A 13,428-nucleotide genomic window follows, 5' to 3' on the forward strand; every position below is an offset into this window, starting at 1 on the left:
AAAGTGTTAGTCCCATAGTTAACCCTTGGCAAACAGTCAGGCTATGTTTGGTTATCGGATAAAGAACATGACTGTATGTGTAAGGAACACAGTTATGTGTCACTTCTTGAACATCTGCTGCTGTGCCATTTCTGGCTTGCACTGCTACTGCCTGCTGACTGCCAGGAAACATCCACACTCACACACTCACCACAGAGCACTGGAAAGGGAAACTCTGTCATGGCTGCTCTGTCTGGCTCTGTCTTAATAGCGTCTACCTAATGGGATCAAATAAGACAATATCAAATGGCAAAACAAGAATGAAAAAGAAAATCTGGGTTAAGAAAAGTATCTGTCTCTGATACTTACTGATGTACATATTCACCTTGAATTTTATTTTTTCACTGACATTTCGCATTTTCCTATGCCATGGTGACTCATCATTTATAGAGCCTCTGACAACGTGAGCAGTTAATTCTAATCCTGATAGAATAATAAAACAAGTATGATTTTATTTGCATAAGTGTAAATAAATAAACATCAAGACAGACCATTTTTTTACAGCAGCGGAAAGCTGAAAAAGAAAAATCTGAAGAGGGAAAAGAGCAGAGGTGACACATTTAGCAAGAATCTTTTTATAGTACCGAGTTGCCATGGAAACATTGCAACAAACCATGGAGGGAATCTTTAACACTTTCAGCTCCAAACAGTCTCCTCTTGAGGCTATGTTCTGTTCACATCACTTTTATGTGAGTGCCACAGAGCTGGCACCACAGCAAACCTCCCAATGGCCCAGTCAAGATTCTGGTCTTGTTCAAACTTTAAAAAATATTTAAAAAATAAAAATAAAAATGAAGGGGGTTCCCGCATCTCTTCTGAAAAGAAAAAATGGCGTCATAACAAGCAATGCTCTGTCAGATATTTCTCTTGTCCTTTATGTATTTTCTTACAGGGGCAGAAATAGAGAGCTAATAGAGGTCTCTTCACATTGACTGAATTTGAAAAGTGTACGCTGCAAACATGACAACTCTTTATTTGGGGACAGTGCGATCTGTCCCTACTGGAAACTTATAAACCTCACTGCAATCTCAGTCATTCTGCATACAGCAAGGCATGACACAACAGGAGACCTGCGGTGGAGCAGAGGTAACGTCAAGCTCTGCAAACTTCTTAGGATAGTGCAGCAACCCGCAGCAACCCCTATAAAGTGCCTCAGGCTTCCATGCATATTTATACACACATATATATTTATATATATTACAAATTAATATGGTCATTTAAAATTACCTCGATACGGAATAACCTATCCTTTTCTGGTTTTGTATAGTATTGTTCCCTTAATGTGCACCCATACAAAGCCTCATTTTTTGTTGAGATTCCCAGCAGCCAAGCACAATGAAAGCTACCTCTGGGGTGGAAACAGTCACTGAGATCTGAAAGAGGAGAGTGCCTCTCCAAAATGCTGTATGAGTAGTGCTGGAGCCAGTGCTCTGCTGCACTTCCCGCACCTTATTGAGAGTCATCATTTTCTCAGATGATTCAAGTAAAAGTTGCCCTCACAGCTCATTTATGCTTCCCTAACAGGGTTTCCCACCTTGTATCCGTTATTTTTGAAATTTCATTTTAAAATGATGAGTTTTTCTTTGGTTCGTTCACTTTAGAGTGTAATCCAATCAGAAAGCCTACACTCAATGCCAAATCAACCTACATATTTTCTAAAATTCACCTTCTCTTCAGATATAATAAGTGTAGAAGTAGTGAGAGCTTAATTTCTCTGGCAGATTTAGAGTTCATTAACTTGCTATTTCCTTTGGGTAAGATGCACCCAGATGATCCTGTGATGTGCACATTAATAAAATAAACTCCCAGGGGTGCCTACCAAACTTTCTATATAACGCATTAGAAGATATGTCTTAGTTTAGAATTTTACTGCATTCAGAAATAACTGATGCTAGCAACACTGGCAAAATCATGGTCCAATATTAGCATAACCCTTCATGTCATCTTCTGCTTTGGGAAAGCACACAGTCCACCTAAATTTGTTAGAGCTAGCAATTTACTCAAGCAATTATCTTTCTATTTTACATTTTGCTCAGAAAAAAAAAAAAAAAAAAGTAGACTTTCAAAGAGCCATCTAATCCCTTTACCTCTTTGACATGGCAGCGCAGCCATGCAAGCAGTACGGTTGCATTCATAGTTCACTCTTGAGCTTCTTGATGTTTTAAAAGACATTTTTCTTATAGGCAGCTGTAGGCTATGACTCACAGCAAAATATTGCAGACCAGAAGTCACTTATCAAGCTATTTCTTTCATACCGCTTCTGAATGTGGCATTTCTTCCTTTTATCTCCCTCATTATAGAAATACACTGTAGCTTGTCTCCTATGGGACAGCAGCCTGCCAGGCACACCAAAGCTGTGATTTTTTCTCTAAGTATTGCAGTATGTGCTACTTTTCTTCAATGTGACATTTAAAATGTTTTGTCACTAAACCAAACAACCTAGATTTGACGTTCCTTTAAAAAAATATTATGACTTTGCTACTAATACAAAAATAATGACTCTTTTCTAAGGAAAGAATATTACAGAAGACATATTCTCAGATTTATTAGAGAAAGCAGTCATAGAAAAATGTGCTTTTTGTTTGTTTGTTTTTTCTTTTTTTTTGTATGTTTGTCCTCATGACTGTCTGTACAGTGACTTTCAGCCCAGTCTTCAGGGTCAATACTTCATGAGGAGATAATATTTCACCTCTGCTTCATTCCTTGACAATAGTTACTCAGAAAAAGATCTATAGCATATATCTGTCTAAATTATTCCAGTTAAGCAACCAAATTAGATTTGAATCAAATCATTAGGATTGTTCACTGCTGAATGTGCAAAGAGAGCAAGATCCAAGACATTCCTCGTTATACAAAGAAAACTAGGATAAGTAATTCATTTGTAACAGTGAAATCTCAATGCATTCCTTTAAAATGGTTTCAGTTCCTATTTCAACACGACATTTTAACTTGGTCTTCTTGGAGTAATTCTGAGTCACATGCTTCTAATCTGAAATGTTTTATTTTAATGTGAGGCTTTCTGGTCTTTACGCAGAAGACTGGAAATTACAAACAGAAGATTGCAAAAACGTAAGGTAAATTCATACCATTTCACCTGCACTTCTTGCTTCTCATTGATCCACTCCCCTAGAGCTTACTGAAATTCCAAAGTTTTGACTAGTTTGTTGCCATATTAAAATCCAGATGCCCGTACCACTTTTTGCATTCAAAATGTTGAAATTTCCCTAAAATATAACAGCAAGTCCATACGCCAGAGAACAAGTTTTCAAATTGAATCAAGTATTACTTTTTAAAAATATATATTTTAAGCATGCAAATTTAAAAGCTTGTATCTTATGGATCTGCCACACCTCAAATGTCACTTTTAAACTGTTAGGGAAGTCATTTTCTTATCTCCCCAATGAGAGCTTCCCATCAATCACTTTTTTCTAGAAAAGTACCAAAATGAAAGAGACCAAACACTTTGCTTATTTTAGCATAGAGCAAACTCCTTCAGGTTATTTTTGAGATTTTTTTATGGCTGTCTGCAGAATTGGCCAGGTGGTAGTGAAGGTACTCAGTTTTAGAGCTAAGGAAAAATAAAAAATATATATATTTCAAATATCTTTAAAAGCCTACTGTCAAACTCTATTCCTATGGTGTATATCATGCTGAGAGGTGAATAGAAGAGGATGAGAGTTAGTTCAAAAGGTTTTTTTTGAAAATTACCTACAGGAGGCCTTCAGGGCTTAAATGCTGCTGATGAAAACAGGTCACCAAATGTTCAACTGATAAGACAAAGATTACTTTGTTTCTGCTTCTGTTTCTCTAGTGCTGAGTGCATATGGTTATATATACAGAAATATAGGACAGAATTTATATGCAAGATAGCAAGCCTCTGAGCATAGGCAACCTTTTCCCAAAAATTCTCGAAGTGTTCTAACGTAAATCATTATAAATATGTGTAAGACATAAGACATTTTATAACCTGAAATTGTTCCTTTTGAATTAAACATGATTAAACATCAAATAACAGTAACTCTTTTTTAGAGAGAAACACTGGTCATTTATTATTCACGCAAAACAAAGGGAGTTTACCATTCTGTATAAAATCTTGAAAGAACTGATGATTCTGTAAACCAGAAAAAAATGTTGATTATTGTCCATACCCCTATCAGTTTTATTAAAATAAAAATAAGATGCAGTGTCGTGTTTTCCATTATGTCTCTTGCAGACTTGAAGTCACAAGCTCCAAAACAACCTGGTGAAAACTATTCAGCTCCATTGTCATTTTACCAGCAGCAAACACCCTGGAGGGAGGAGAATGGAAAAGTATGGAGGGAGAAATTGGTCTGTTGAATGCCAGCTGCATTGCAAATAACTCCCCAAGTAAAATAAGCTGATTTCAAACACAGTGAAAACCTTTCAGTGACAGCAGGAGGTGGTGCAATCACCAACCGCCCATGCAGCATGACCTATGGCAGGGACAAGAACAAGGCACAGGCGCATGAAGCAGCATCTAGAAATTTTGCAAACCAGCAGCAGAACATGCCTGAGGCCCCTGGGAAGTCCCAGGGAGGCAGGAGAGAAAAGCAGAAGGGAGGAAGCAGAGCAGAGAGGCAGGAGAATGAGGTTCGTTTTAAGAAAATAAACAATTACTCTTCTGAACATGTAACAGTGTATAAGTACCAGCCAGGTGGATATGCTGGTATACCATGGGTACAACAGAGTAATGTAGGGTTGAACTCAAGAGTGACTGGAATAACAGCTCTTGGAAGCAATTAACAGGATACATTACTCAGGAAATTTTCTGAAAACAGAAAATCTGTTCAAGGAAACTGGCAACAGGACTCCTCGTTTACATGAAACAACAAGCGTTCTTGACCTGAGGAGCAATCTAATAGATTTAAGTAGAATTTGCTGGAAAAAATATTCTCAAGTGAAGCCTTGAAGCAATCTAGAGACCCTCTAGATTTTATAAAGGTCCAACAATATTGACCACTAAAAGGAAATGGGGTTTTATTTTTCAGTACTAAGCAACAATTCCCATGTATCTCTGTATTAAGACGAGCTTCAAGTGCAAAGGGTTCCCTGAGTCTCAGACATTGCTCGATTAAAGTCCTTAGTATTTTACTGCATCATCTCACATACAGAAAGAGAGAAAACTTGGGGAAAAACATGTTCAATATACACCAATTGCAGCAGCTACTGAAAATCGTTTATAAGCAGGTAAAATGGAATATGAATGCTTTCTAAAAAGTCTTTACTCAATATTAATTTCTTATGAATCAATCTGTGGACTGGATATTTCTCATTTCCTGAGATCTGGAACTTAACCTCAAGTTTACCTTGCCTTTTTCATGTAAAAAACCTTACTTTTTGCCATTTATCCACATAAGGATGCGCACTTGTGTCCTGTGCACACTTGCCCTGGGGACAGAGAGGGAAGATTCACCTCAGCAGCTCTGAGTCGTCCTCAAGGCAGATATATGCACCAAGGCTGCATTAACGGACAGGCTGAGAGAGGCACTTGCAGCATGTGATTCATCTCACCTATCTCCAAAAGGCTACTTTAGGATAAGACAAATCATGCCTAAAAGTGGCAATTTTTCTCCCCTGACTGTAATGGAGACTAATAACCTTGTGTGCGCCAAGTGATTAGCTCAGATGCAGGTTTCAGTGCCTGGTCAAGGATGACTTCCCAATACTGTGACCATGGTTTAATGAAGACATATCCAAGCTAGCTTTGAACTGGCAGTTGCTTACGAGCCTGGTACCCTGCACAGGTAACAAAATGAATCTAAGAAGGTGGCCCAAACATGAGGCAACTGGCCCATACAGAACTCCACCACTGCTGCACAGTTATCTCCTTGCCAGGACTAATTTTTTTAGCCCAAATTTGGATTGGTGCAGCAGGGTCCAACTGCAGGGCACAACTATTTCATATACTAAAATGTGATGCTTGTCATGCCTTCCTTCACACTGGTCCAGCCAGAAGTAATGTGGCCGTAGACATGAAGTCCTGAGACAAAGCTAAATTACACTGCTTTTCAGCTGGTTTTGTGCATTTGTTTTTCATGAAGATAAGATTTTTCTGTTTGTGGCATCCAGAGTTTTTCAAAATCTGCAGAGGAATTATCTCAGTATCTTCTAGGACACTTTTAAAAAAAGGTTTAGTAAAATTTTCCCTTCTCTATTTTACCATTTACCCTGATTGAAATCAGGTCTTTATATTCGCTTTAATTATCTTCCTATACTGGAAATTTTCTTTGCATGGTGACTGACTTCTTGCTGTGTCATCTAAATTTAATTTAAAATTGCAGCTGCAAAACTGGCATATTTGATGCATGCTGTATTCATTTACAGTACTTTGCTATAAACACAGATGCAGATGAGTCTGTTCATCATGTTTCCGTTCTATAACTATATTCCCAAACTATATGCATGCTGTGGTGCTTTTCTATCTCTATATCTTTACTGGAAGACAGAGTTGTATATTGTGTAATGGTAGAAAAACACCTAAGAAATTATGACTTTTCACATGTCAATGTTATGTTTTACTAATATTAAATTACAGATCAGAGATCAACCCATAATTTCCCTGGGTGAAACTAATTATTCACTCCTCAGTGAAATATGTTTACAATAAACACCAGAGAGACTGTCTGTCAAAGCAGAAACTAATGGTACTGCTCGGAGAGTGTAAGTTCTGCCTGCTTTGCAGGAAGTACAGAGTGGCGGGGAATAAAGTATTTGATAATGATGCAGAAGCAGACCTGATGTCAAAATACAATTACTGTTCAGAATTCTTGCTGTTTAAATGAATTTTTAAAGATTGGGTATTATTCAGGTACATAAACTGAAATTCAGCTAAGCTGTCCTAGGTAGCACATTCTTACTCATAAAAATTTAGAAGATCCCCAGAAATGTCCTTTATCTTCTAACTATACCATTATACTTCAAACAGCCTCAAACCTGAGAGCCTAAGAAGCCTTACAAAATCTACAAAACCTTACGTTTGCACTTGTTGGCAGAAACACAAATAGATTTACTTATATTTATAATTTAACAGATGCAGAATCCTTTGCCAAATAAGACTTATGGAAAAAGCAAACAAACAAAACAAACAAAAAACCTAGCATGATGGAATCGTATTACATTACACCATTACTATGAAGTATGAATAAAAAGTTTATTTATTCCCCTATCAGATGAGATATGATAACTGGCCATATTTATTCTACAACGTCAGAGTTGCTAAATAAACCAGTAAAGAACTCGGTGAACAAGAATATGGATACCGTTAATTAACACACAGACATGAGTTCCTGCAGATCTACTGAGCCACTCATCCATACATCCAAGCTCCACAGAACCCAGTGAAAACTCTACTTCAAATAACTTTTTTTTTTCTATCTGCATAGGCCAAATATACTGGAATCAGATTACGTGACAGACTGGATCAAAACATCTCCTAGTGGCACAGCAGTCATTAGCATTCTACATTGGTCTTACTGCAGCAGGATGCATAGACCTGTGCATAGACAAGAATCCTCCATATGTGCATATTTTTCCCCCCTTGCAACACAGAGTATGGAGTGCTTCAAAATATGTAAAGAAGACCTCTTATGATCATGAAGCTTATTTTTCCTTCTGAAAGTTAATCTGCTGCAGAACTACAAGGATCAGTTCAGAAAAAAACTTATATACAGGTGTCATCCTCTTAATAAGTCTGTTATTGTTCAAGAGCAGAATAACTGGCAATTTCACAATTGAAGTTACAGTGGCAGCAGAAAGCTTTATGTCCAAGAAACTTAATTCTTTCTACATCATATAACTCATACTTTCTAAATATAACCCCTGCTGCTTGTTCATTTGCTTATATTCGCCAATTATCATGCCTTGGGTGCAAGTTGACTATTCTTATTGCCCTTTGCCATTGGTGTGATTGCAAAAGCAATATGCACTACTTGGAAAAATATTTTGGTCTATTATCAAAAAAATGTATTTTTTAACTCTAACATACATACCATTTTTTCCCCTTTATCTTTAAAGAAACACCATCTTTCTGCTCCTCTAAAAAGGATAAAAAAGCCTTTGGACTTCTACTGCAAAACTCCAGCTTCAGTGATTTTCATGTGGACAAAGAATCACCCTGCATCGTAATGAAAATTACAACAGATTTCTTAAGGAATTTTTAGTTGCATAAGTATTCATTTGGCTCACTATATATGATTTTAAAGAAGTACTACATTCTGCTTAGTACTTCTATGAAAATATAATATCACTGAATAGAAGGCAAGAGTATTCTTTAACTAGGTCAGACTTTGAAGTGAGAAGAATCTGCCTATTTTTTTTTTCAAAGAATAACAGAGAAATATAGTCATTCATTGTCCTAAAAGCACACACTTGATTTAACTTCTCTGATTTAGATAGAAAAAAACAGTAAAAAAAGTAGCACATCTTTTAATCCAGAACCTTCCTGTATATAAGGTTGATCAGGCCTGAGGTTTAATTTACTTCTCAGTTCCACTGAGTCTTGTTACCAGAAATGATATCATACATGAGCTGAGTAATGTCTTAGATCTTGTCCTTGCCTCAAGAGATACAGCCCATTCAGAATTATTGGTAATTACAGTGTAGTTTTTCTTGCTGAGGTAGAAATAAAGTTCAATTAAATACAACACACACTACTTATGTATCCACAGGCAAAATGAGCTCTAACAGTGTTTCCTGGCACACTTGAGATATCTATAGACGCCCCTCCAGCATCTCCTGTATTGTCCTTTATGTTACTTTTTCATAGGCACCTTTTTAAATATTCATGCTTTGACTAGCGGCAGTTTTGCCTCTTCAGTCATGCATAGAAATGAGGCTCCAATGGCCTGACCCATTGTCAAGATAGCATTTCTTAATGCAACATAAATCGGAGGTGGCCTGATTAGCTGGTTTGCTTTGTCTCCCACTGTGCTGCTGCTGGGAGGCAGTAACTTATTTATGCTTCCGTGACGTGGCTCTTTTTGTGAGCAGCTAAGCAGATTTGTATTGATGTGATGGTCTGCAGTGCCCTAGAGAGTCAACCAGTAAAGCTAAATGCCACTTTAATCATTCCCAGTGGAGATGTCTAAGTCAATGACCTGTATCGTTGAGCTGTATTATTTTTTGATGCTATCATTTATTCTGTAATAAGCAATCCAATGGAGCTACCTGCTACAGCATCTGCCTATTCAAACACTCTTCTGGGGAGTGTAATTTATATAAATTTTGTGCAATATTCTAGTTTATATATTTTTCAGCCATCTTACCAGATTTTGTGTTTTCATCGGGGAATTTAAAAGCACACAGTTCACCCTACAAGTTGCTGAGTCCTAGAATACATAATACCATATAATCATCTGCCCATCTTTAAAAAAGAGTCAGTTATATATTTTGGGCTTAAATATGAGAAGTAGAAGTTGAAATGGTTTTTACAAAATCCAAATTTCACTGGGAACAGTAAGAACATGCCCAGTGACTTCAGCTAATTTCTGAAGACTGTTTTAGGCATAAGAAAGGTTAAGAAATTGTTGCATATCTTTCAGGATAAGAAAAGGTTGCATGTATCACACCTAGGCAATTAGCTACAGAAAAGCTAGAGGATGTGCTTTTCTAGATGTCACAGTCTAAGGAGAGAGGTAAGATTATATTTATGGGGCAATAATATCTGTTACAAGATCATTAAAATAATCCTAGGGAACGAAAAATGTGGAGAACCTCTTGCTTATCTTTAGGGCTCAGACAGAAGTATCAGCTTTAAAAGCTAACATAGGTAAAAAATAATGAATTTAAGTTTAACTTGTTGAAAGGTGCATGGATAGGTTCTCCTGTCTGAATCAGTGTCATGCACTGAAGGTCATGGAAAGTTTTATATGCAGATAGGCTATTTGGGATACTGTCTCTTGTAACATACTTGTAAAAATTATGATAACATATTTATTATTCTGGCTTGTGATACCTGTATTCAAGAATAGAAATCTACTTTGTCTTATCCTTAAAATTTACATGTGATGGAATATTTAAATGTATTTCTAAAGAGGACCAAAATTAAAGTTATGATATTTACAAGTAGTCTTCAGAGGAAATTTATTTTTATATTAAATGTTGGTTTTTAAAACAGATATAATTAATTTCATTATTTTAAATATATGACAGTATTCAGAAAAAGGAGAGTGAGTATTATACAATCCTTATACAAACTAATTTGTTTTACAAACAACAGTTCTTTTTCCAATTTTTTTAAAAAATGCCCTAATTTTTTGGGGGGGTGCCTTTAGTACCAATTCTAGCAATAGAAATTCTGTCCAGGTGTAGCTGAGGATCTCTGTGTCAACTCTCATTCTGTATCGAAGACGCAGTGGGTATTATACCAAATCTCTGTCAGCCAGATGAAAAGAAAAGGTGATTGATTCGTAGATAATCCAAATCAAATTGCAAAGAACGTTCTACATTCGCAGGCAGATCCACTACTATTTTTCTGACTGTTTCAACAACAAATATATAAATTATTTTCATATTTGAATGATCAAGCAATGTAAACTACTGTAAAATATTAAGAAACTCCTAAATGTAAAATATTAAGGAGCCTGGACAACCAGAAAAATATTTAACCTTCTAAATTGGAAAGGCAGAAGGAAATAGCAAAGACTGCCTCTTTTAGAGTCTTCTTTCAATTATGAATTTTGCCTCAGTGACTGAGTTTTTCTGTGACAGATGTCTCAACAAAGTGCTCAAAAGCAAGAAATTATTATTTCTTATTAATGTCACATTACTACATGCAACCATGTTTTACCAGATAGGGTCTCTTACACATACGTGTAGTGGCTGCTGCCGCTGGTCACTTTTCTGTAACCATCATTTTGGAGTTTGTGTTTCACCTCTGAACACGAGGAACTTTGTGTGCAAGCAGCTCAGTGCCGCTCTGCCTGGGGCTGGGCACTGAATTCCAGATCCTACCTGCTGCCCTGCAAGACAGGTTTCAAAGCCAAGTGCTGGTGAGCAGGGGTGTTTTAGGAGGACTGCCAGCTGATTCAATTAAGTGAGGACAAAGTGACTCAATTTAATGGTCCAGTTGATTTCTCTCAATTCCTTTTCCTTTAATTCAGATCCACCTCACTGCTCAGAGATAAGAGCATGTTCCTTCATGAATACCTCTAAAGAACTAATTGTTCAGCTTTAGATGACTTGTGTCCTAGCAAATTTTTAATAAAACATATATTATTGAGAAGATGACAGTATTATTCCTATCCAGGTGTTTAATGCTTATAAATCAAGAGGTATGAACTCAAACAGAAATTTGCTGCTTATGTAATAGCCACTCTCAATTTAGAGCTGATTTGTTCTTCCCTACATGTCTTCTGTCACTGGGCTCAGTCACCCAGACAAGGAGTAATCTAATATTTGTAAGGATGGAGTTTTCTTAGACTTGCTCGCTCCTATGCTCTATGGAAAGCCTCTTTATTAGCTGTCTCAGGTCTTGATTTAGTTTCCTTGACCTTGGTATTACAAAACTACTGAATTTATCACAAAAACAATAGCAAAACTGATGTCTGCTGTTCTCCATTCCATCATTCCCACTATAAAAGGAAATAAACAGGATAGATGTCATGTACATACCAAGATCAGGTTTCTTTAGTCCTTAAAAAAAAAAAGAGAGAGCAAAAAGCTGATTTTCTGTTGTATGGTGAATCACTAAATTGTCTTTTACTGTTTTTTATATTCCATATTATTTTTCCTGGGAGTCATTAAGATTGCACAAGAGTATTTCACATTCAGAAGATGTCTTCAGAGCCATAAAATCTAAATTAAAAATAATAGTAATGAAATATTAAATTTGGCAGAACTTTATCTGCCAAGACAGATTAATAGGTCAAGTAGGTCCAATATGACTCTTAAACCAGGAATTTGCATATCTCCTGAAGTTTCAGACTGCTCCCTCATTGACTTTCTTATCCTGTTCAGCCATCAAATTATATTATTCAATTAATTTAATCTCTTTCTTTTTTATATCCCCCGGCTATAATTGTAAGTATATCAAACAAAGTGCAAATTTACTAAATCAATTTTAGGGTCCATTCTGCCCTATTTCCAAAGTACATTGTGCTCAGAGTATTTCCCTGCAAGGTTCACCTTACCTGCTTCCTCCTTTGCAGGTAGTCTGATTTCTGATGAGGTGGAGCCACCTGGTGTCTGCCATTTAATGTCACACATTCCTCCAACCTTTCGAAAGGCAAACTAGTTTAATACCACAACCATCAGACTCAAGGAAAATTGGTTTATTTGGTTTTATTCTCCCTCCTCCCCAGTCTCACCTAGTTATTCAAATATTTTAACTCTTCTTGGCAATTTTGTCCAGTACAGGAGTACAGTGAGCAGTTCAGGAGTACACATGAGAAGCTTGCCTATTTAAACGTATAAGACATCCTCACTTAGAATTTTCTTCAAGACCCCTAAAATGGTATTTCTTGAGTGCTAATGCATTCCTGGTCAGGTAGAACAGATTGTCTATGTACAATGCACGTTCTCATAACCACCTCAGTTTTAAAGAACAGAGACAGCTTGGATCCTGTTCTGCTCATGGTGTGATGAGTACCCAGCCGGGAGAGTGATGGGCAAGGGGCAAGTCACCAACTGCCCTGCACCATTTCCACTGCACTGTCAGGATTGCTGTCTGCGTGTTCATCTCATCGACTTTGAAATTTGATATCTGTGTCTTCAGGGAGGATGAAAATGTCAATAGCACCCACAGAATAAAAGGGAAATCCAGAGTCAACAATAAATGCATAAGCCCAGTCTCAGCCAAAGATCTCTAGGACAAGCTGTGGCAAAGGCTAGCTTCTTGTCTGCCTGCTGTGTGTTAGTATGGCACCAAATCTGTTAATACCACCAAGTCCTCATTGTCTCAGCAGAAGTTAGGAGCCTAAATTCCTGTTGATCTAGTCCTTAGTAGAACACCATTATAAACTGGTCTAATCGGCATCCAGAAACCTTTGCGGGAATCAGAGGCTCATTATGTTAAGCATTATTCAACATTGCTACAAAAAAGAATAGAGGAACCTTTTCTATGATCTGAAAAAAGACTCACCTAACATTCTGGATGCTCAAGGTACCAAAAGAAACCATGTCTTCATGGGAGAGAACTGAACAATCTTCTTAGTCCAGTGTCTGACAGATGACATAGCCTTCAATGTCCGCACAGATGTTGCCTGTGGAGGATATATGCGATGGCAAAACTAGAGTATGGAAACCACTATGCTGCAGCCTTGAGGTAGAAATTAAATTTGTCAGCCCTGATGAGAGTCTTGGATAGGTCCAGGCACAGAATTTAAGCAACCAGGAGAACGCATTATTCAGGACAAATTAAAAATGCCCTAT

This window comes from Tinamus guttatus, unplaced genomic scaffold (assembly GCF_059628265.1).
Source record: "Tinamus guttatus ecotype Peru unplaced genomic scaffold, ASM5962826v1 Tinamus_guttatus_pri_ptg000171l, whole genome shotgun sequence".
NCBI classification, from domain to species: Eukaryota; Metazoa; Chordata; class Aves; order Tinamiformes; family Tinamidae; genus Tinamus; species Tinamus guttatus.